The following is a 24,964-nucleotide window of genomic DNA, read 5'->3' on the forward strand; positions in this document are numbered from 1 at the left end:
GTGTAGGGAGAGCACTCTGAAAATGACTTTTTTTTTTTGAATTAGATGAATGTATTCCCAATGACATGCTACATTAAAGGAATTCAGTAGGTGCTCTCGTCGAGGAATTGCGTAATATGTATGTAATATGTATGTTAATGCACTATGAGGACCCAAATTCAATTTAACGGTCTTTTAGAAGAAGGGGGGATTGCCCATATGCACGAGTGGTTCCCGTTCTTAATTTTCCTTGCATTTAGATTCCGGGCGCTCTTAGGACTGACGGTGTCACCAACTGCTCTGGAGCATTAGGATGATGAATGTGACGTTTTGAAGCTGAGGCTTTAATTTGCCAGAGTAAATGAGGTACAACACACGAGGCTGAGACATATCTGAAGTGACAAGAGAGATCTGAGTAATCGCATTCAAACTGTACCCGGCGGAATTGGTTTCAGATGACTGCTTTTGTTGAGGCAATATTGTTAGCATGTGAGGCAGACAGGTTTGTTTACCTGTGAGTCTTGTTTGAGCCTGCCGTTTCCGGTGTGACATTTTGAAAACACAGCACGCTGAGACAGAGCTCTGAAATGTTATCCAATGAAGAATACAGTGTTTCTCTTTTTTTAATAGGCTTATTGTCAATGATATAATCTTCTGAGACCCCATACAAACACACTCAGAATTTAGATAAAAAAATGAAATGGATTGTAAAATAAGACACCTGTACTTGCTCTTGTGTTCGAGCCCAGAGCTGGCCTCAGAACTAAAGCAATTACCCAGCAACTGCCGCTCATTGTGCCCAGTGGCCTGCTGGGAAATTCACCGGTCATCTATCTGCTGATCAACTATCTACTGATCTACTGATTAATTTAGCACTGATTGTTTATCAACTGATCATTTCTCCATTGACCATCAATACACTGACTATTTATCAACTGATAATCTACATACTGATTGTCTGACCTGTCATCATGTATTTGCTAATCATCTATCTAGTGATCATCCCTCTGATTATGTAGCACTCATCTTATATGTGTGCTTTGTTTCACCTCTATGTTACTTGGCAGGACTGCAGGAGGTTTTTATATACTGGTCACTGCCGGGGGTAGGAAGTCCACAGTTCCCACACAGAGAGTGGGAACAAGAGAGAGAAGTCATCTGAGCTTGTGGGAGACAGGAGGCAGCTTAGACGTGGTCGGTAATGACTCTGACCCGCGCCGCTGTAGGCATGGTGCCGAGCGGAGAGACAGCAGGTGACACGCCACCCCCATGCCCCACCCGGGAGGAGAGACTGCCCCCAGGGGGTCGCCAGGCAGGGAGGCAGGTGCTGCCGGTGACAGAGGGGCCGGTCGGCCATCCCCCCCGGTTCTAACCTCTGGTTAATCCCGGCTCGCTGGAACGAGATAGGATTAGACAGATTGACAGGTCTCTCACAGCTCCCGCTCTCACCAGAGTTCCCTCTGCGGTGACATCCGTGAGATAAGCCTCTCCCTCTTCAGCACTCTCTCCGTCAGTGAGCTATCACTCTCAGCCTCGGCCCCCCGACCACATCTTCCTCTCCTCTCAACGGCGGCATCATGGATGGTGAGGTGGGCATCACTGCGCACTGTGCCTCTGGAATTCTCATCCCTCTGGACTTGTTGGCTGGGCTGCAAAACACATTTTCCTCTTTCATGGCAGATATTAAAAATGATATACAAAGTCTTCCACACTGCTCTGTTAGAAGTTGAGTCTCGCTTTTGGTTGTGGTTACACATGAGGCATGGAAAATGCAAAACCTGACCTTGTTATGTCTGGGCGACCTTTAGCCCAAGGTTATGTGCAACACCGCTGCAAAATGTATGCATTTTCGTTTTTTTTTTTCCTTTTTTTTTGTAATATTGACATCATGTTACTGGAAAATTTGGAAGGCCTACCCAGGAGAAAGACGTAGTATAAATGGAAATGAGGTCTGGATGCGAGAACTGTATTCCCAGGAGAATAGCTGTGGTAGATGGATTACTGTTTACACTGCATTATACCCAACATAATGTCAAACACTGCGACTGGAGGGTAAATTATGTTAACTCGTAAAGCAGTAGATTATGGGATATGGAACAACATATTTTAGTGTATTAGATTACCAGAATAAGTGAACATGAGGAGCCATACTGTTAGATTTATACAGACCTCTAGCAGAAAAGATAAAAACACAGATTTAGTGTTTTCAGAAGTACAGTATCAGGAAGAATACAAAAGAGAATTTCACCCGGTGCACAGTGTACTGTATCTGTAACCCAATGCAACAGAACCATAGGCTGTGATATTGACCTTGCTGATATTGCTCTTATTTCCACGTCACCAACAAAATGCATACTTCTTATGATTCCGAGTCCTATAGAAATACTGAATCATTAAAGTTGTTTACAACACTTGGACAGAGGTTTTTGACACTAGCTGACGGGGTGAAGGTAAGAATTGTTTTCAATGGCTTTATTCTGGAAATAAAATGCACTACAATGAAAAAGATGCTTACTAACTCAGGCTGGCCATTGGATAACAGTGGCATCATTGCACCCTTTATGTGTGTGAAGAATGTTTCACATTCAGAAGAATGTGTCTCTCATTGAAAGAATTTATAATCAGACCATGAGGAAGCTCAAGGATAATCATATTGAGCAGTTTCATATTAAATTATTTTTTAAAATGTCATTTTATACTTAGGTCACAGGTGCTATGTCCTGTGTGTGTGTGTGTGTGTGCGTGTGCGTGCGTGTGTGCGTGCGTGCATGCGTGTGTATGTGTGTGTTTGTGTGTATGCATGTAGCTTTTTATGGATGAATGGATGGGATAAAGATTGGATGCAGGTGCATGTATTTTTATATGTAGACTTTTTTACTTTACTGTAATATGAATGCATAACATTTGTACACAAAAAATATTGCACTTATTACCTGCACTTATTCCATACCAGCATATATATAACATACCAGCAAATATTCATTTATAATTTGTATTGCATGCTTTTAAGCAATCGTTTTTGCCTCCTTTCAGCTGGCTTTGCACACAAATCTGAGTAATACTTTTAAGGTAATTTTTCACACTTTGTTCTCTTTTCAATGGCTTACATGTGAAAGGAATTTGAAAAACAACACTTAAATTTTTCATACGTTTCTAATATGGAGGACCTTGTCTTATTATGAAATCTGAACACAAACATGATCATGACATGTAATTAATTGTACCTAATCTCTCTTTCGCTTTCATTTCTGTGATAATGCTTTGTAATGCTTTCATTCCCAGCACATAACAAAATGAATTTAAAAGGATTTAATTTGTAAATTAAGGGCAACTGAAATGAGCTGGAGGCCTGGTCTTTTAGAATCAGTCTCACATTCTAGCCTTTCTGTTCTGTTGAAAAACAAGAGTAGACTTTCCTGATAATTTCTGCAGATGTTAATATGCAACATGTATGAAAATGCATGTTGCATTTCTTTTGTAATAGTTGGAGGATCGCAGCAAGGAGCATCACACTTGCAAATCCCTCACCCTGGTGCATACTCAGCTCATTAAACAAAGAGCCTAGAACCGCAGTGCTTAGATCTCCCCCGTGTTCCATCAATAACTGACACTACGGAAGGGCTGGAAAAAAGGGAAAATCTTAAGACAGTTGAGCTTGAAATGAGTTCTGACTTTTTAAAAAGGAACCTATTTAAATAATGACTGTTTCTTCATTTTGGACACAAATAACAGAATACTGCCACACATACCTGCGTGTGAATTTGTGGGTGGCAGATGATGGTATGTCTGTAACCAGGCCTGGGTTAGACCTTTGCAGGTTTTTTCCTTTTTTCTTTTTGTTGAGTTTGCTTATGGAGATGGTGAGGAAATTCTGGCCAACGGGCCTGTCCGCAGAGTACAGTGATGCGAAAATCACCCGGACCCTGTCAGTGCCCTCAGCCCTGCTTGAGTTTTATCATCCCGCTGCAGCAGCAGCGGAGAGACGGTGAGGATGCAGCACAATGCCACACAGACCGTGCATATTGCCCTCACTGATGGGAGAGCTAAATAGGAGAGGCAGCTGGTGACAGCAGTAATCTGTATCTGCCCCCGTAAGCGCGGCTCCCTGGCTCTCCTGCGGTGAAGGGCCCGGCTGATCTCTAATGTGGGCCAAAGTGTGGAGGAGCCAGGGAGGGAGGATCTGCCTTAGGACTGAGTGCTTGGGAATGAAGTGAGCTGAGTCAGGGCGGGGGGGGGGGGGGGGGGGGTCACTCAAGGCCTGGGGTCGAGTTCTCACAACCCCCCCCCCCCCATCCCCAACCCCCAACCCCCTCTTCACCACCTTTCCTTCCAGACCACGTCAGTCTAAACATGTGGTTCAGAGGTAGGCCTGCTACTGTATCATAGCTGTAATATCTCTCTCTCCCCCCCCCCCCCCCCCCCCCCCGGATATATACACACACAGACACACGCACACACACACACGCACGCCCGCGCATGCTCACCACACACACATTCTCCCACGTTCTCACATTTGCATAATGACGCGTCCAGGTGACTGGCGGCTCTTCACTGATGAACGCTGAGTGGGAAGTTGAAAAGCCTCTTCGGTGCAGCTAAAAGGGTAATAATGGGAGCTCCGAGTCACCTTGTTTTCGCTGCCGGTACTCTGAGCCCTTCAGTTCGCTCCCGCCACACAGCATTCGGCGTGACTGCTGACACGCGTGCGGGGTCTTAAATGTGTGGGTTTTCCCTCACCGCGCTCCCTACGACCTTTCCCTGACCTCTCGGCAACAGGATCAGCCGCTCTGAAAAAGCCTGTGTGATGTCATCCTGTTCCACACCTGTGAAGGTAGCAAAGGCCTCCGAGTCACAGAACAGGCAGGCTTTGCGGTGACCTGCTATTTGATTGTGAGCTTAAATAGGCTGACTGCAAAGACAGCCTGAATCCATCAGAGAAAGGTGATTACATGTTCGAGTGTACAGAGCGCTGCCCCATCGCTATTAGCAACTGGAAGCTAGGTGAGGGCCAGCTGAGACCCTCCGGCCTGTCTTTTCAAAACGAACATGTTGAATTTTAAACATTTGCCATGATACGAGTGTAGGAGGGCAGAATGTTTTCGCTTTTTCAGTTGTGGGCAGTTCAAAACGCAAACCTAGGTATTTTCACCGCATTGATTGGAATCGATAGCAGACTTCTTGCCTTGAGGGCAAAATGGTTCCATTTTGTATCCCACCTCTGGCCTTAATTATGAGCGCAGAATCCATAGTTGTGTATGGTTCCAGTTAACCCTGTGATTCAAGGCCTGAGTGACTTTTTTTAAAGGGTCTTTCAAATAGCCAGCGACCAACAGGATGGAAAGGAGCAGCATATGGCGGGGAGGGCCCTTGTTTGGAGATCGACACTTATTTGATTGCCTCTCAATAGCTGATGGGTTTTCACACAGTTGACCGGCTCCTCGCCCATGCTTCACTGAGCTGGTTTGAATCGAAACGGCCCTAAATCTTTTCATACAACAAACAACGCTCAAAGCCCCTTTCAATCAGTGGGGCATGGACAGGCAGAGAGACAGAGAGCAACGGAGGGTGGGAGGGTGGGAGGGAGAGAAAGAGAGAGGGATTGGGAAAGGGGTAAGGGAAGAGAAGGGGAGCGTGAGAGAGAAAGATCAAGAGAGAGAATGGGAGAGAGATAAGGAAGACAGAGAGAAAAGAAAACAACACATATACATACATTACAGGTGAAATATTTCTAAAACGTCAGGTGATTATTGTCAGCAGAGAAGGGAGAAAGCTGAGGAAGGGGGACCACATGCCCGTAGAAGAGGCTTCTATGTCCAAGCCAACGGACAAGGAGAGTCTTCCTCCCATGGAACAGGCAGAGCCAATGATCACAGTGGTAAAGGCACGCTCTTAAATTCACCGGCTCAGTTTACACCCCCCTGTCTCTTGGCACATTTATGAGGTTGGGTATTAGCAGGCACTATTCATTTATATATTTTAGGCTCTTTTCATGCATTGTCTTCCTCCTGTTTGCAGCGGATTTATTGAGACTCATTTTAAGCCAAGCATCGCACAGTTCCCTAATTTAGATAACCGAAAACACATTTTTTTTGTGTGATAATGGCCAGATGGCAGAGTAAAGAAAAAAAGTGCCTCATGATAGCAACCCCCTAACAATTATTCATTGTTAGATGTCTTGTGAGAATGCCTCTCCTTATATTATTGTTGTTACAGTTGACTCCTAATTATAGATCCTAGTTATAAAGACAGTAGGAATAAAATGAGACCAGCTGCACACTATGCAAGAGTTATCCATTATGTAATCACAGGGTGTTGACTATTATTATTATTACTACTACAACAAATAATAATAATAAGAAGGGGATGAAACTTTTATGTATATATAAATACATTACTGTAATTGTTATTATTTCTGGAGGCAATTGAGAGAGTCAAGTGTCATACACGCCTTACCTGAGACTGGCACATGACATGCTAAAACAGCTCGTTCTGCCATCTGGTTTTCATACAACTGATTAGATGGGTCAATAAATCCAGGTGCAACTGCTTATTCTTTTCTATTTCTCCAGGCTCACATTGTGAGTGTGTGTGTGTGTGTGTGTGTGTGTGTGTGTACGTGTCTGTTTGTTTGATTATATCTGTGAACATGTGCGAACAAACACACTAAGCTCTCACTCATGTTCTGAAAATGAATTTGGTGCACTTGATATTTGTATCACGTGATATTTGCAACATAGCTGCTTGCTAATTGACAATAACAAAGAAGAATATTTACAGTACACATGACCTTGCATTTTCTGATATACCACAGTAACTTTTTAGTTGACCTACAACATCTTAATCTTAAAATTCATTTATATGCACCTCCCAACATCTTTGTGTATGAGCCATGGTATATTTTGCCTGAGCTCAAAGTTCTCTCACACAGAGGGCTTTTCCTTCTTTTTCAAGCAAAGGGGTTACAAAGTCTTTTTTTGTCATAGCAGTAACTATTATATAAACATTGAGTGTAGTGCAATTATTCTGAACTGTGGTTACATCTGAAAAAAAAAAAACTTACAGTACATTATTTTGCTTTGTTGTTTAACTTCAGACCTGCAGGAATGTAGTCAACATGTAATAGCACGTTTTGATCAACAAATACTTGATATTGAACGTAGACCGGTGACAGACCAGTCATGTGAAATTTAAGTGCCTTGGTTATGTCTTATCACACCTGTTACCAAACGACTGTTATTAGCTGCAGTGGATAGCCTTGTGTGCGTTAGTATTCGCAAGCCACTTGTTTGTGTTGAGACATTACGCAATGCTTCTGTTGTGGGGTTCCGCAGTCAGCTGCCTCAGACAAACGAAAAGAATATTTTCAACTCTCTCTCCACTTGCGCACTGAAAAGAGCAAAGCCAATATCTTGTTTTCCCTAAACAATGTTGTGCTTCAGCTTGAGCGCTCTCGAACTGACCTCAGGTCTGGAGGCAGCTTGCGACGCAGAAGTGGTGCCAGAATCAACAGTCAATCGTCAGATCACAGGTCTGGCTTACAATCAATATGCCGATTAGAAAATCAGACGATGCAATTACTATTCAAAGGCCTTTCTGTCAATGAGTGCCATTAACTTCCCTTCATGTCTCTGTTTTGCTTTCAAATGACTTGTCTGCGGTGGTACAGGAATACTTGAGAGCCTGAGATTTATAATTACATTATCAATTAAGCATGACATCATTATGGATGACGCCTCTGTGTAATTATCATATGTAATTGCTTTTCTACATGTACAGCAGTTGTACATCCATGTTGCATCCAGACAAACCTGATTAGCGATTCCCTGGCATGTATTGACTGAAGATGAAATGCCATATACTGCAAAAACTGATAATTAACTTGGGGCTGTTTTGGTAAGTGTAAACTTCATTAGTATTGAAAAAAGCTTATCTGTAAAGGATGAGATTGGTTTATTTGAGTTTATGTGGTGGGAGCTGAATTCCGATCAGAGAGTGATGGGATGAAATGAACCACTCATGAACCATATTTTGCTACATTTTTTTTTCTTCTCCGGCAATAGAGTCATCTGCTAAACAGAACAAAGGGATGTTTATTTTCCCATCAGCCCACAATTTCACAAAGCAGCTCATTTGCGATTCTTCCCCGTGGCAAATGAATTATTAATCTTTCAATTTATAGCGATATATTGAAATGCATGCCTCGCAGATCACCGCTGAAAGTTTAGCCATTTTGAATCACCGCAGTTTAAGATCCCAGTGAGCTGAACTGTGAAGATGAGGAACAGACCCCGGACCCCCCCCCCACCCCCCAACTCCCACCAATTCGAGGGAATGCAAAGCGATGCAAGGGACCATAAAGGTGGCCTGTAACACACTAAGAAGTCATCCACAGCCTGCCCTTGGCCTGGTCTTCCTCTCCCATAACAAACTGTGCTATACTGAACTATACAAGCTTCACTGCCTGTGTCACAGATGCAAGCTTCACCTGTCACTGATTCTGGGTATTGCTTACCCTATTGCTACCCTATTGCTTATTGCTCTCTACAGGCAGGCTATGGTGTGTATGTGTATATATACATACATGTATACATGTATACATGAATACATGTATACACACACATACATACATACATATATACATACATACATATGTCTACATTTTTCTGGATGGCATACATAAAATGCTAGACACTAGTGTAATGTCCTAATCATTTCTTTATTATTTTGGCAACTTGGCATGGAAATGGGGCCGTATCTGGCTGCGTCTTGCATGTAATGCTGGTCATTTAAAATTGAAAGGGGCATGCAAGATCGCAGTTTAGCAGCTCATAATCAATGTAATCAGGGTAAATTGGTGAGACTGTATGTTATCCCGGAGACATATGCCATCAGTGAAGGGAGGAGAGAAACTGCCAATATGAGGAAAGAGTTCAACAGATTTGAATTAGGTTTCTATGCCAGTAAGCCTTCAGCTTTGAGAATAGTAAAAAAAATGTTCACTGTGGCAATGCAAAGTAATAACCTGTCAAGCTGCCATTTTTTCCAATTTGTCTGTTCGTAGAATTCTTTAGTCTCCTAACCCACCTTTCCTTAGACTCTCACTCAACCCCAGCAATATATTGTATGGGTGGATTACCTAACTGACTGTAGGGAGAATCAGTGGCTGCCTCTTATAAGTCTATATTTTAAAGAACGGTGTGTGGTTTTTTGTATTTAACTTGTGAGGCTCTGTGTACAAACTCTTCACCTTGGTTAATGCAGATTGCTTCTGCCCTTGTGACACACAGCTTCGTCCGCAGAGAAAGCGAGAATGACATGGGTGACCTCTGATCCCACCTTGTGGTAAAATTGATATAGTTGACACCAGGGTCAACGACTGCCAAATCAATCAAACGATACACCAGCAATCTGATTGTTTTTCGTCAATGTTGCTGAGCCTATACACACACACACACACACACACACACACACACATATATATATATATATATATATATATATATATAGTTTTTTTTTCAGTGCTCAATCAAAATCATGGACTAAGAAAAAGAAGAAGAAGAAAAAAAGGCCCAGCGTATTAAAAATCATTTTCACACATTTTTTTCCCCCCTATGCGGGCACATCTGCATTGATTGAAAATTGACTCGTGTCCCCTGGCGTGCCTTTGATTTTATTTTCCTCTGTCTGCCCATGCATGCTGTTTGGATTGGCCTGACACCGAATCTGCAGAGACGTGGCCTTTGCACCCTGGGGGGTCCTACTGATGCTGCGTGCAACAGAACCGGAGAGGTTCCTTTGGCGAGCGGGGTTGTCTGGGAGGCAAAGCTACAGGCCAGGCATCAATTATGCATATGCAGAGGGGAAAGCTCTTTATATTTTGTAATCTAATAGGCCACAATTTTTTTGCTATTCCTTCTCCCAAGGTGTGAAACTCTGTCAATATTAATCCATGAAAGAAGCTAGACTTTACTTTTTATTAGGTACATTGCACAAAGCGAGGGAGATTTCACTGGGGCGAAGCTGGCAAGGAATGAAAGGGCCTTCTTTTTGGCTTAGTGAGTTTCTGTCATGAATACTTCCAATCGTCTTTCAGCTGTTCAGTTATTTAATCTGTGGAAGTTATGTAATGCACTCCCCTTTTGCATGCATAAGTGGCGCTTCTGTCTGCCTGAAAAAAAAAAAAACCAAAATGTATTTGACAGAAAGGGAGGGGGAGAGTGATTTTAGTTAACAGTACATTTCTCACCCATTCAAACACCATTTAAATCCCCTTTCCTCTTGAGCGGGTCAGACGTTTTAGTGTCAGATTTTGAGCGAGGATCACATTCTGTGTTGCTGGCATTAATTGCCTTTAGCCTCAGTCAGCCCTTCCCTTAAACTAAGAGGGCCTGCTGTTATTCCCTCAGCGCACAGACGCTCGCTGCGGCCAAACCCTCCAAGTGTTGGGTTCACATCTCCGATCACGAGGATGCCCTGCACGTTTTTGGAGCTGTGCTTTCTGCATGGCATGTTTTCCATTCATCGTCTCCTTTAGGTGATCTCCCGTAGGGCTTTGTGAGCTTTGGTACAGCAAGATCCTTCTCCAAGGGATGCAAGGGCAGGGACGATCTAAAAAAAAAAATCATTAGGAGTTTATCGATGAGGCCACAGCCATGTGGAACAATGTTTGCTCAGTGACACGGTCCTCATTCTGCACCAACAGGGAAGGATGCAGACAGGGGACTGGAGGGCATCGTTTTTTTTTTTTTCTTCGTGATGTGCATGTGTGTGGGGTTCACAGTTAACGATAATGAATGCGCTCGCAGTGAGAGAGCACAGTGTTCTTGTAAGTGATGATATTTCACAAGTAATGTTATGTCCCCGGTTTTGAATGCGCCATTCCATGGATGATCGATGAAAGGCTCAGCCGGGTCTGTTCCAGATCTGAACTGCAGCCTCACATGCGGGTGACTACGAAGACAGACACAAGGAACGAACGGGGCAAGGATGATCTAATTATCGGTTAAAGTAAAGCTAGGATTTTACTTTTGCACGCAATACAACTAGGTGGAGGTCACCTTCACCAGTATAAAGGCCACCAAGAACCATTCACTGAAACAGGATCAGTGACTGACCATAAAATGCTCATTTCCATATGCCCTGTTTATCATACATTTTAGGTTCTCTGACAAAAGGCAAAAGAATATTTATCTGCGAACCATAGGGAAGGTGTTTAGTGTTTAGTAAGTGCACTGCAAATAAAAAGGCCTTGTCTGATTCAGAAGCACTTGGCACACTCGGCCAATTAGATTGCACACTCAAGAGGGCAAGGTGCCAACCAGCGGGATCATGTGACCAAAAGAGAAAATTGTCAGTTGGACCTTTATCCACCCCTATTGTTTCTAGCTTCAGTGGCTCTTTAAAAGCTTTTCAGCACCCACATACCCTCCTCAGAGAAAACAATACAGCAGATTATTCCAAGCAATTACCGCAGCCTTCAGTGAATTTGTAGATCGCATGCAAATTTGCTCATTGATCAAACAGGTTGAGTCATATGACACACACACGTGTATGTGCAGTGACAACATAACATGTTAATAATCATCTCCTGCACAGCAGTTCCACTCTGTCAAATTCAGAAATTTTCATCAGCCTTCATGACAGACATTAAAAACAATGGTTATGTAATACACAATTAAAGGCGGCAAGGGAAGATAGCTCATGAGCTGGGGGTGGCAGTGTTGTATAGTGGTTAACGAGCAGGACTCATAACCAAAAGGTTGCTGGTTTAATTCCCCACCGGGACTCTTCTGATGTACCCTTGGGCAAGGTACTTAACCCATAATTGCCTCCATAAATATCCAGCTGTATAAATGGATAACATTGTGAAAAACTGAAACCAATGTAAGTTGCTCTGGATAAGAGCATCTGCTAAATGTCAATAATGTAAACTAATAATGGATAGCTAGCCCACCCCAACAAGCCTTGCTTGTTTTAACCCTTTAACAGTACTTTTTTAATGAAGGCAGTAGGATAATTGGCTTAATCAGAGAAATTTAGTGTCAGTATCACTCAAAATGATTTCCATGTGGCTGTGTTTGACTTGATTTTCCCAAAACTACAATTTTTTTTTTTTTTGGTTTATTGTTTTTAAAAGTCTGGTTCAAACTGAGGCTTTGTAATGTGCCGCCTTTCATCACTGTGAAAATAATAATGCGTCATGGTGGTGGCACAGCCGCTCCTCCATCCTGATTGGCCAGAGCACAGTCACAACTCTGTCACACTTTCAGCTCGTTAAAGTTGTTTTCACCCTACTTACTGCCGGGGCTCTCTGTGTGAGCATGGTGAAAATACTAAAATGGATTCCGACATGCCTTTTTATAACGGCGCCTGCTCCATGCATCTTGCGTTTGACAACTGTAATTCTGATGCCTGAATGGGGCTTTAGGGTTTATTGTTTTAATATCCACCACCTTGCATTCAGAGGAACGCAGCAGACATTACACGTTATTGCACTTTGCCGCGTTACAGGAAAGAGCTTTGTTTAAAATGACTCTGGTTGGCTGTAAGGAGGGTAGTTTGTGTTTCCTAAGCGGCACAGCTGTGAATGGGCTTGATTTCATGGTAATCTGTGGAATTTTCTTGTAATTATTTTCATAATGATGAAAATGTGCTTGATCATTTTGAAGCCATGCAGAAAAATAACCCAAACAAACAAAAAGACCAATTGTAATGAACAGGCTTTTTATATTTAGTCCAGAAATTATAATACATTTCTTTCCGCTGTACAAGGGGACCATCTGGAGATGATTTGTGCTTCATTTGTGCATCTATATATATATCCATATGCTCAAACAAAGGAGCATAAAAGTAACACCCTCCCTTACACTCTTTCTGAGGTGTGAGACCTGGTGATTGTTTGACATACAATCCATGCTGGCCTTATCTTGCAACCTTCATAAGACTCCTGCATAGTCTCTCCAGGAGACATTCTTAGAGATGTCAGAGATCTGCAGGTTTTTGTGAAGACCATTTCTCCTTCTCCTGGGTCTACCAAGGGACCTCAGCCTCACCATATAGCTAGTGTTTCCTTTCTTCTCCTATGAACGAAGCAGCAGGAATTCAAGCCTACGGACCTTTCAATGGAAGACTCAGAGTGAGACTAAAGTGAGACTGTGCTATAGCCAGACCCTTCTTACCTCTTCAGAATTCTAGCTTCAGTGAAAAACTAAGTTAGAAAGAAGTCAAGAAGGGCCACAAACATCAACAGGACAAGAACCTGGACTCCTGTTCAGAGAGAGACAAAGAACAAAGGATCCAGCCGTGTCCTGCTCTGACCCTCACAGAAGAGCCAGGCCAGTAATCCAGCCCCACCCAGCACTCAGGGAGGGAAAAACCTCCTTCTGCTGAGCCCAGCCATGGAGGCAGCCTGACAAGACTGAGTGTAACAATTTGATCTGAAAGATTATCAATTTCTTTACCTCTGCCTCTCTTACCTTTAATGATTCCTATTCACTTAGAATCTGTTTTGTAAATACTGTTTGCTAGTTAATGTTATATGTGTTTATGAAATTCACACACACACACACACACACACACACACACACACACACACACACATATACTCTGATTGATTGGTCAATTGATTGATTGGTCCTGTCTGTGCCACCAGCCCACTTCAGCTTATTCAGCATGCTGCTGCTATGCTGGTCTTCAGTCTCCCAAAATATGCTCCTTTCTGTCTACTCCCTATATTGGCTTCTGATGGCTGCTCACATCACATTTGAAAGCATGGTGCTTAGCTAGTCGGGCAGTCAAGGGTACAGCTCCTTCCAACACGCAGTCTATCATCAGCCCTGAAAACTCCCTGCTCAGCAACCTCTGGCCGCGTGGCTGTTCCTCCCTTCCATGTACACACATCTCAGATTCAACGTTTTCTGCATTGTCCTCTCATTGGTCATTGATCACATTTTGTGATTATTCCAAGCACAATTCTGTGCTGGTTTAGCATATTCTGTTTAAGCGTAGCTCAATTTGTTATAATCATTGTAAGCATGGTTGTGTGACGCAAGGTAATATTGCTCTTATGAATTCTTATTTGGTGAAATGAGAACACTGTGCATTGAGCTAGTTTGGATCCACATTCCTTCTGTTTATATGGCAGTTATGCTACTGTAATGGTTAATTGCCAGGCACTGTGTTTGTATAGTCATGTTTTTTGAAGTTAAGGCTGTTTATCACCTTAGTGCTGATTTACTATTTTTGGGGTGCTCAATATGCATATTATTGTTGTCCTTGTTTCTGCTGTGATGCAGATGTATCATGCCATATTAGCCATCTTGATAAGACACCAAGTTAATATGCCTTTTCCATATGCAGCATACGCAAACACGGTAAGTGATATCCCAGAATTCCCTGGTTTGACAGGCTTCCTGTTGCCACCCCCCTCAGCACGAGCCGCCCCCGGCGGAAGCGGGACACGCTCAGCGTTCCTAACGACGGCGGATCGGCGGCGCTTTTCATCCGCGCCGCGCGGCTGCTTCGGCATGCAGCGCCATGCTCCGAGCCATCATGCTATCAGAGCACCCCATTATGCCTCTGCCCTCCCGGGCCCACGCACTGCGGAGAGAGGGGGGGCCTGCTCGGTCCCCCCCACCCCCGTGCTAACATGGCACCGCCAGGCTGCTCGACATGATTCAGAGACGTGTATCGTTCGGAGCACTCGAACATGAGGAAATGTCGAGGGGGGCGTGTAGTGTAATTGCATGGTGTAACAAAATTATTCACACTGCCCTGCAAGCATGCTATCTGTGTCCTCAAAGACACCCTGCTTCAGCCCTCTCACAGTCCTGGGGCTGAGCAAAAAAAAAAAAAGAGTGAAAAAATGAGAAATAATGGGAAAAAAATCCAATAGAAAACCAATTATTAAATGAACAGCAAGATGAAAGGCAGCTTGCTTTTTGGGAAGAAGATTAAGAAGGCGTTCAATGGCGTGCTTGATATCCAATGAACTTTAAAGCCTGATACAAAAAAAAAGAAACGAGGAAACAATTGATAAAATAAAGCTGAAGGGCATTTTTATTCTGCCAATTATGTACTATGTTGGGTCGCATGAGGGTTTGCCTGTGAGAAGTGCTTTGCCCCTCCACAACACTCACATTGACTCCAGCCTTTTTCAATGGTAAATTGCAGGTTAGTTCAGCTAAGTGTTTTCTGTAAAAAAAAAACTGTATTGAATAAACATCCGCCCACAGCATGAAGTCTTGGCATTCACAACAGAGACCATACCACTGCATCTAGGGATACCAACGCTCAAATTATATTGACAGGAACATGCAAATCAATGCTTTTTTGGCTTGTGTGTTTGTCTGGTGCAATGTGCAAAGCTCTGTCTGCTGTCACACAACTGCCAGTCTTTTCCCCAGCAGTGATCAATGGTCTCCCTCTTGTCTGAGAATCTGATTACACAAAGCTGACAGATTTGTGCGTATTCGCTATTTATATTGAAATTTGACACTGTTTGTCAAAACTGCAGTGCTGTGTACTGTAACTATGATGCCTAGCTAGATCTATTTTCCCCTTGCATAGCTCACATTTTCTGATTCAGTTGTTACATCTGCACTGGGAGTTTACAGTGCTGTTTTGTTCTAGAAGAAAAGAGGTTGAGAATAAATGGCACATTTATTAAGACTGGTATCCTCAGTCCTTGCATTGTGCAAGGAGAAAACCAAGCATCATATTTTCCCTTGGATGTTGTCAGAAACAGCAGTGGATGTCTATTGAAATAAGCAAGGTTCTATTTTGAGTTGTAAATAATTGAAGGTGTTGACGTATTTTACGTGTTTCTTACTTCCATCTCGGTTGCTCCTGTACTCTTTTGTGTACCTTCGGGTTTACGCCCCCACACAGCTAGCATTTGTGCGGTGTGGCAGTGTAGTTGTGGAACTGCTCGTGCAGCCAGAAGGATGCTGATTAGGGCACTGCTGTTGTAACCTTGTGCAAGATCTGTAACCTGAAATGCTTCATAAATATTACATATCCAGATGAATAACAGTATGGCGTGGTGGTAGGAAGCAGCACTTGTAACCCAAAGGTGTCTGGTTTGATTCCCCGGTGGGCCACTGCTGTTGTACGTTTGGGCAAGGTACTTAACCTGAATTTCCACAGTAAGTACCCAGCTTTATAAAAGGATGATATATGTAAGCTGCGCGAGTCACCCTGGTTAAGAGTGTTACCTAAGCAAAGATAATGTAATCTAATGTACATGTATGTGCTGTATTTCTGTTACTGTACACGTATATGATAAGTGGTGAATAAGTATGTTGTTCAAAGGTTTTGTTTAACGGATGGCAGTACAGAATTGTGATCAGAGGGCTGCTAAGCAATAATGTATAGTATGAGAGGTCCTATGTTTACTACATAGTGACTAGCCCCTTCTATATACCCTGCAACTTCCGGCCCAGACTGCAGCTGCTGTGTGCTTAGTCCTTGAATTTTCACGATGATTTAAAGGAGCTGATTTTCCATTTCTTACGGCGACCTCATTTCAACTCATAAAGTTGTGTCAAAAATAAGTAAGTAAAGCTTAAATTAGGAATGCTTAAATTACTACTTAAAGTTGTGGGCAAAACACATTGCGGTTAGATCAAGAATCAGGCTTGACCTTGGAGTTGAGTGCCTCCAGCAACCAGAGACAATTGTGCTGTACTTTCCACTTTCTTCTCCAAGTTCACGCTCAATTTGAAATATTTTTACGAACCGAGTTTACGTGTATTGGACGCAGCTGAATCCAAAACAGTGCATAACCTGTTATTCAGTGGAACTGACAAACACTATATTTCAAAAGAAGGGCTGACTCCACCTTTCTTTGTTTTTTTCCTTTTGATTTGACTCTCGCCAAACACACCTGAGAGATAATTATTCCTGTGACTATCGGTCACGTTTCAATCCAAACCTCTGCCACCTGGGCTCTTCTCCTGCGGGTGCCAATGTTGTGCCTTTAGCTCTCCTCACGGCCCTGATCTCTCTTTTCTCATTGTTTTTCTACTCATTTTGACTCGGTGGCAAATCACTGCGAAAGGTTGGGATAGCAAACGAAGATTGATTGATTCAGTGCACACAGAAGCCAGGTGCCAGGACGAATACTTCAAAGACTGCATTTAAATGCTAATACTTTCGAAGCCCGACCTCGAAACTGCTCGCTGGCTAAGCAGAGGTTCGAGTCGAAAAATCTAGAAAAAAAAAAGAAAAAAAAAAGACAAATTGAGATCTCATTGTTGTGTATAAAAGGCAGTAGAGAATGTAGAGAGGCCGAAGAGTGAAGGAGAGAGATATTTTTCCCAAGAACTGGGCAGTGTCACTGGAGACTGAAATTATAGATAATAAAGCATCTCTTTTTATGCATGATTTAAGAGGTAATCTTTTCGTTTTCAGACCTCATTAGATGAGAGGGCTATCATATTCCATCATTGCTAGCAGGGGAAAGCACTGAAAACTGGTCAGATGGACTGCCTTGGATGTTCCATTGTATTGTCGTTGCCCGTCATTCTGTCTGCTGCTGTTGAAAAGAAGTAGACTATAATCAACCCTCACATAAGAGGACGGGAAACGAAAGCTGCACACCGAAAATACCCAGGGGTGATCAAAAGACTTTCTCACAAAATGTATGTAACATTGTAGCGATGTTATTACATAGCTACATCATCACAGTAACATTGTTGTATGGAAATTCAGTGTTGTTGCTCTTCAGTCTCTTTCTGTTGTTTGACAGTTGGAAATAGAAATTGGTTTTGCCACCATGGCATTTTTTTCCATATCTCTGGTATTCAAACCAAATATTGAATCCCCCGCCATAAAAACATGAAACAACAAAGCCAGTATCTCTACTGAGGGGAGGAAACTGAAGATAAAACAGCTAGTGGTAAAAATGTTGGCTTAGTCACGGTTCAATCTTTGGTTTGAATACTGGCAATAAAACAGAGGCGAAATACCGAACATGGTATGTGTAGGTTGAGGTGTGTGCATTCACAGACCTACACATATTCATAGCCTTAGTTAGGTGCTAGACATTTGTCTCCACTTTGTGTTGTCAGACGTTAGAGCAATGAATTGCAATTCTGTGCACTTTTCATGTCAAGACAGAAAAGTGAGAAAAAATGTATCTCTCAGACTTTATTGGTTGTTTAATGACTTCTGAATGAGATTTGCTACCAGACAGATGTAATGAACAGTATTACCTCTCAGCAGTCTGTGATTGGGTTTTTATAAGTCAATTACTTGTGCTGTGGGAACAAAGCAAAATATTTTTGGGGTATGATACGGAGACCCAGGGTTTGATCATCAAGGTAATCTAAAATTATGAAAAATGAAGAAAGAACATGCAGAAAGATTAAAAAACAGTAATAATAATTAGTTGGGTTGCACAATTTGGCGCTCCTCTCTGAATATGGTACCAGTTGATAATACATAATACTAATGTAATGATCGGCTCAGTCTTTGACAATTTCTGTCACTGCCGTTATTGATGGTTGCTTTGTATTTAAGGACTGTTATGCATATTCATGCATATTCAGCATGGCTGAAGACACGCTGGTGCAGAAAATACCCGGCAGCCACAGCGACGTGGACACCTCTGGAACCATCCTGTTACCAACCGCAAACCTCCTCAACAAGGAAGGACACGGGACAGAAGTAACACAGAACTGACAAGACGCCCCCCTTTAACGGTCTCTGTTGATGCAACTTGGCGAATGAACAAGTGGTGATGCCTCCACCCGTCTCTGGCAACGATTTCCTGTCCTCAGCTCAGCTTAATGGTCCACGCCAACACTGCACAATAAGCCACCGTTGGCCTGAGGACACAGTCCGGCACAATTCGTCTGCTGCAGCATCCTATTAAGAAAACATCGATTGCCAGAGCAAGTAGGTCCCTTTCATTGCTACATGTCAGCACATACCTCAGTCTCAGATGCTAGTACAGGAAGAGAATGACTATGACTGTATAACCCATCGCCCTGTTTAGCCTGATCATCTGATTGCAAGATGGCTACCAGAAGCTGTTATGAAACTTTATAGAAATTCATGACATCTCCATAACTGAATGTGGATTGGGATAAAAGTTTGTGAAATTATTGGATGAAAAAAAAAACAAATATGAGTCAAGTTGGTATCTACATATTGTATCTGAAGTGGTAGAAGTATGCGTTTCCCGGAATGCCAGTCTGGTCGCATATGTTAGTATTATTATTTTTCAGTTTTTATTTATGTGCTTGGCAGACAGCCTTACCCAGGGCACCTGTCAGCTGTTGTTAATTTATTTGATGGTCGTTGCTTCTTCACTGGGGCCTTCGAACAGCGAGAAGTGTCATCGCCGTGCCTGTCTCACTCTAATTTACGGTTTCAGAAGTTTTCATCCTGTGTCTGCCACCTCTGTGTAGCTCTCTCTCTCTCCCCAGATACCTCTTTTTTTCCTATCTCTTCATCTTCTGCTCTTCTCAACATTAAAGTGGCTGGTTTGTGTTCCCTCTAACAGTCGCGCATGTAAACAATGTCAGGGTGGATGTCTCCATTAGCATGCTGTAATGCTCTTCGACGAAGATCCCTGTTACACCACCTTCTTACTCGCAAATGTCCCAAGTTTTCTAATTAGAGGAGATTATATCTGTGGCGATTTCCTCCCTTCAGAAGTGTTTCCGCAGTTTTATGAGAACAAATGGCAATTTATTCAAATTACTGTATGATGGATCAATCTTCGGTCTATATAACTATCTCTGTCTGCATCTCAGTATGGCTTTGGACACAGAGTTATATATATTCCATCCTGTGGCAGCTTTGCTTTCACATCATTTTTCTTCCATTACCAGAATCTGGATGATCTATAGATCAAAAATGCCAACGGAAGTTCTAAGCAAAGATTCATGAAAATTTCAATTAACAAACTGGTCACATCAACAAAATAAAATCCTACTAATCAGGTCCTTTTTGTATCAGCTGTTCTTTTTTTACTGTTTATGATGTCCAAATGTGGGGTCAACAATTGCATCCCATGACCAAGTATGATCCCTTCATCGGACTTCAACCCAAATACAACCACCACTGTAGACACATAAATGGTAACCTTTATACTTTGACTATATGGAAATTCATATCTACTGAAGACAGTATTGTTCAAATACCAAGGTCATTATGAACAACTGTCAGTGACACTCAGGTGCAAATCTGCTATGTCCCTGAATGAAGCAGTCTTGACTGGCAATGGGAAATACCAGTGGCTATTCGGGGCTTTGTAAAGGCTTTAAGCAATCAAAGTCGCAGAGGAGCACTTCTAGAGGGCGTGACCTCGAGTAATCTATCAATGCTAATGGTATTGACTAGGCCCTTGAGTGGATCAGGGGTGTGGAGTGAGGAGGGGTGGCAAAAATGGTGAAATACACACATCAAGACGTGCATGGAAGGAGGGCGGGGCCAGGACATAATGGCAGCCATTAAAGTCAGAGTGAGAAGGCTTGAAGCAGAGCCGGCGGGACTGGAATAGCAGGACACCCGCTCGCCGATTGCACCCTAGGTGACGCAAAACAGACCCGCTGCGTGGCTGCTGCACCTCCAAAACAGCTCAGCTCTGCACTTCTGCGGCGGGGAACGAGATGTGATCTCGCTAACCCTTCAATTAAGCCGGGGAAAAAACAGCTTTGGAGTACAGGATTCTGTGTAAAATGTACAAATAAACACTGCTTAAGAACTGCTCTTGAGGGGCCGAACAGGCAGTGCAATATGTTCTAATCAAAAAACACACTTTTGTTCTGTAATCAACAGAAATGTGTTTGTGAGCACCGGAGCTCCATTTTGGGTGATGTTTTTTTTCTTTTTGGGAGGGAAGATTCTAGATGATTTTGAAGCACGTGCACCCCTTGTTCTGTTTAAGCCCATCAAATATGCATGTGCTTAAATAGCAGTCTGATCTCTACCTGGGCATTCTCATAAGTGAGCCGTGGGGCACGCTCACACCACCCTGCACCACTTACACACAGCTACAAAGCTTGGGATAATGGGCTCTTAGCTCGTAGACCAGGGGCCAGATTCACGCTTTAGTGCCTTTTAAATGCAGTCCCAGCCAACAGGTTTGTATTCCTGATTTATTTATAATTCAAATAATGACCGTGTCTTGACCCTCTCGTAGACCTCCACTGCAGTCTCCAATCCAATATAGAAAACGCAAATAGAAAAAAAAAAGAATATATGAGGGGAATGAAAAAAAAAAGAACCTTGTCACATGACAAGGTTCCCTGAGGCACTGGTAATCCGCAGGTGTGATGATCTTGCAAAATGAAGAGAATCTCTGGCCTCTTTCCTACCGCAGCTGTTCGTAAAACTACTCCACAGAAGGCAGCACTGTAGTTTTTTCACAGGACTTCTGCAGGCAGAAAGGATCTCCGTAACCCTGTGATCACATATCTGCCTGAATCGGCACCTCGGGAGACACCATGGCTGAGGCAGTGCCACACCTCTGAGCATGAAACATCTGCGCGGGACCAGGTTAGCTCGTAGATTTTGCAGACGGGAGGTGACAGTGAGATCACATCTTCCCCACCTGGGGGGGCTTCTGGGACTGATGTGATGTTTGTCCTAGGTGTCAGGCTGACGATGCCACTGCTAACAGACCTCCATCACTCTCTCTGAGAGACATCGGGGAGCACAGCTGATGGAGAACACACAGCCGTCAGTAGAGAGAGAGCGAAACCAAAGAATTTACGATTCAGGTGGTGATAACGATAACTGGCTTTGATGGACTCTGCCCTGAATGTGCTTCTGCTTGTGGCCGGACACTGTGCTGAGGCCCTTTGTGACTGCTTCCACGACTCCCCAGGTTTGACGACGGGGTGCCTTGATGTATGTGGAAACATACATTACATTATATTACATTACATTACACTCATTTAGCAGATGCTCTTATTCAGAGCGATTTCCAGCACAAAAGAACAGAAGTGTATCCTTACAAGCTGAAAGGGCAACAGTGTCAGACCAGGGTAACAACACTCCCAGACCAGTAAGTGTGGTACATCTAAAATGTATCATGAGAGAGCAAGACTGAAGAATTTACAATTCAGGTAATGATAATGATAACTGAGATGCTGGCTTTGATTGATTGTGCTCTGATTATGCCTCTGTTTGCGGCTGGACAGTCACTGTTCTGCGGCCCCTTGTGACTGCTTCCACAGCTCCCCATGTTTGATGATGGGGTGCCCTAATGTGTGAAAACAAACATCTAAAATGGAATCGCACTTGGTCTGCGGTCCCAGAACACACAGCGGCGCAAACATCGCCCGCTCGTCTTGCCTTCCCGGCGCTCCTCGCCCGATCACGTCGCTGAATCCGCTGAGCACGTTCAGGCACGTCCTGCGCTGAGTCGCGCGGTAAGACGCGTTGCCGTGATACCACGCGTCACGACGCCCTTGTGAGGCGGTGAGGCGTCAGGCGTTCGTGTCAGCGTGTCCCTAACCAAACCCATTCCCATCTGAACAAACGCGGGGAGGGGGGCGTGGGAGCGTGCGTGCGCTCCAGGTCTCCCCAGGATGTCGCTTCGAACGCTGTCACCTCGCTCTCGGCACATATTGAGTCAGTGCCGCCTCGGAGCTGCCGGCGTCCCGGGAGTCTCCGGAGCGGGGGAGACACAGACGCTGTTTGTTTCATCGTTTACCTTTGATTGCGGGGAGTTCAGAAACAGAATGAAGGTGTGACTACCTGTCGCTGCTCCATGCAGGCTCAGAGAGTGGCGTCTGAGCCTGGAAACAGTGTGTAAGGGCCTGTGCTAGTTTGTCTGAGGAGTGCGAGCTCTCTCCCAAAAACAGCTGCAGAGCTGTAAATGAGGAGAGCAGCATATGCGGTGTGTTAAACTGCAGGCTCATAGAAATCAGCGCTGAGAACTCCAATCAAATGCGGAGAATTGACCTGATAATTTCAGTTTAGCAGATATGCTTCTCCATACAATCAAAGTGTGAAGGTATTTGGTGTGGTTAAAGAAGTGCTTTTATTTGACTCAGTGTTCAATGAAGGGATCACACCTGGCCGTGGGCCAAGTTTGTTGACCCCTTATGGACAAAATAGACAGGGGATAGAAAGGGAGAGATGAGGTGGAGGAGGGGGATGCCATGAACAGATGATGTGGAAAATAAGTGGTGAGGGGCATTTTGTGGTTGGGACCAGTTTTGACTAGCTTTGGTTGATTGCGTAGGGACTGTCTGTAAATTCTCCTCTTGAATTTTCGTTTGGAACTTCAAGTTGCTGGTATACCCCTGGAGGAAGCTGGCAAAGTATGGAATGGAATGGAATGCTGTTGATGCTGTGTGTGTGTGTGTGTGTGTGTGTGTGCGTGTGTGTGTGTGTGTGTGTGTGTGTGTGTGTGTGTGTGTGTGTGTGTGTGTAAGTGTGGATGTGCATGATTGTGCATGCATACATGCACGTGTGTGTGTGTGTGTGTGTGTGTATGTGTGCGTGTGTGTGCACATGTGTGCCTATAGTCAGACACTCGGGCTCTCCAGTGTCATTAGAAGCCGCCGGTTATTTTGGGTGGTCAAGTGGCAATCCTGCATGAATGGGTTCGTTGAAGCACCAGGAACACATAACTGCATATTCATCTCCATATTATCCAGATTATCCAGATGGATGGGGAAATCAAATGCTCTTCTCCCATCTGATTGCAGGAGCAGTTCATCTCTGCATAACAAGGTCATTTTTAGCCTTGGGAGAAATAATAACAATTAAAGCAACCAAAAATATTTTTCGCTAAAGCTATGAGGGTAAATTATTCATGGAAATGAAACATTGCATTACTGAAGATGTTTATCAACAGTCTCTCGGTGTTACATATTATAAGCAACTAATTATTTGTGTGAATTTTTATCTTCATAAGTAGTATCCAAAAGTGCATTTCTGTGTTGTGTCTGGGTGTTTCCGCCCCTTCATTCTTCTTAAACAAATCGACTTCGCACATTTTAATGAGGTTAAACTAACAGGATTTTAAGATGACACCGACCCTTTTTTTTCTACATTGTGGAAACGCAGCTCAATTAAATATTAAAAAGAAAAATATGAAATGTCTCCGTGAGGTCGCTCGAGCACGATTGCGAGGTGATTGGCCAAACAAGACGCGTGGACTGCGCTCCGTTCGCGCTCATTTCGATTCTTCATTAGCGCCAGCATCCACGTCTGTGCTGACGTGCCCCGTCGCAAAAGTGCATCCTCGCTGCCCTTTGTAATCTGTGATGTTGAATGCCGACATTTTTTAACACTGTAAATTGATAGTTTATGATGCATTAGTTTATGGAGCGCCAGGCTTCAAAGTGAACCCTGTGTTCCTTATTAAGTCAGCCTTTATGAAATAGGACTCCACCCCCGCCTCCACCCCCCCACTCCTCTCTCTTAATTGGCTGAAAAACAAAGACACCTGAAGCCTTAGATAGGCACAGCTGACATAACAGTGCTCACTCTTCCTGCTGACACACTTTCCCCGAACCCTACGTATGAATAATAGATGCTAATCTGCCAATATCTAATTATTCTTAAATAAAGGACAGATAACATGATGGATTGAGTTAGATCCTGAATAGTGAGGAAGGGCAATTGCAACATTCCCAAATCGGTCAAGCTCCGGGGGCACTGCGCTGACACTACGGAAATATTCAAAGAATGAACTGTGAGGTGCTAGCCGAGGAGATGGATCCCTATTTCCACAGTGAGGTGCAGTCAGCGCGGTTTCTGTGAAGGGTGATTATAGCCCCATGACACTTTGTAAGCAGGGTGTATTGGAAATATGTCATAATGAGCTTCTGAAGAATCTATATACACGATGCGAGAAGGTCAATTCGCCACAAGTTCCCTGTGACATCACAAACTGCAAGATGCAAAGGGCACTGGAAAATAATTATAACCGGCATACAGCGAAATAATTAAGCAGAAGAATCTACTGATCCTGTTTTTCAAAGGTTATTCTTTCTCAGGTACAGTGCAGAGG

The sequence above is a fragment of the Megalops cyprinoides genome, chromosome 13, assembly GCF_013368585.1.
Source record: "Megalops cyprinoides isolate fMegCyp1 chromosome 13, fMegCyp1.pri, whole genome shotgun sequence".
Lineage (NCBI taxonomy): Eukaryota > Metazoa > Chordata > Actinopteri > Elopiformes > Megalopidae > Megalops > Megalops cyprinoides.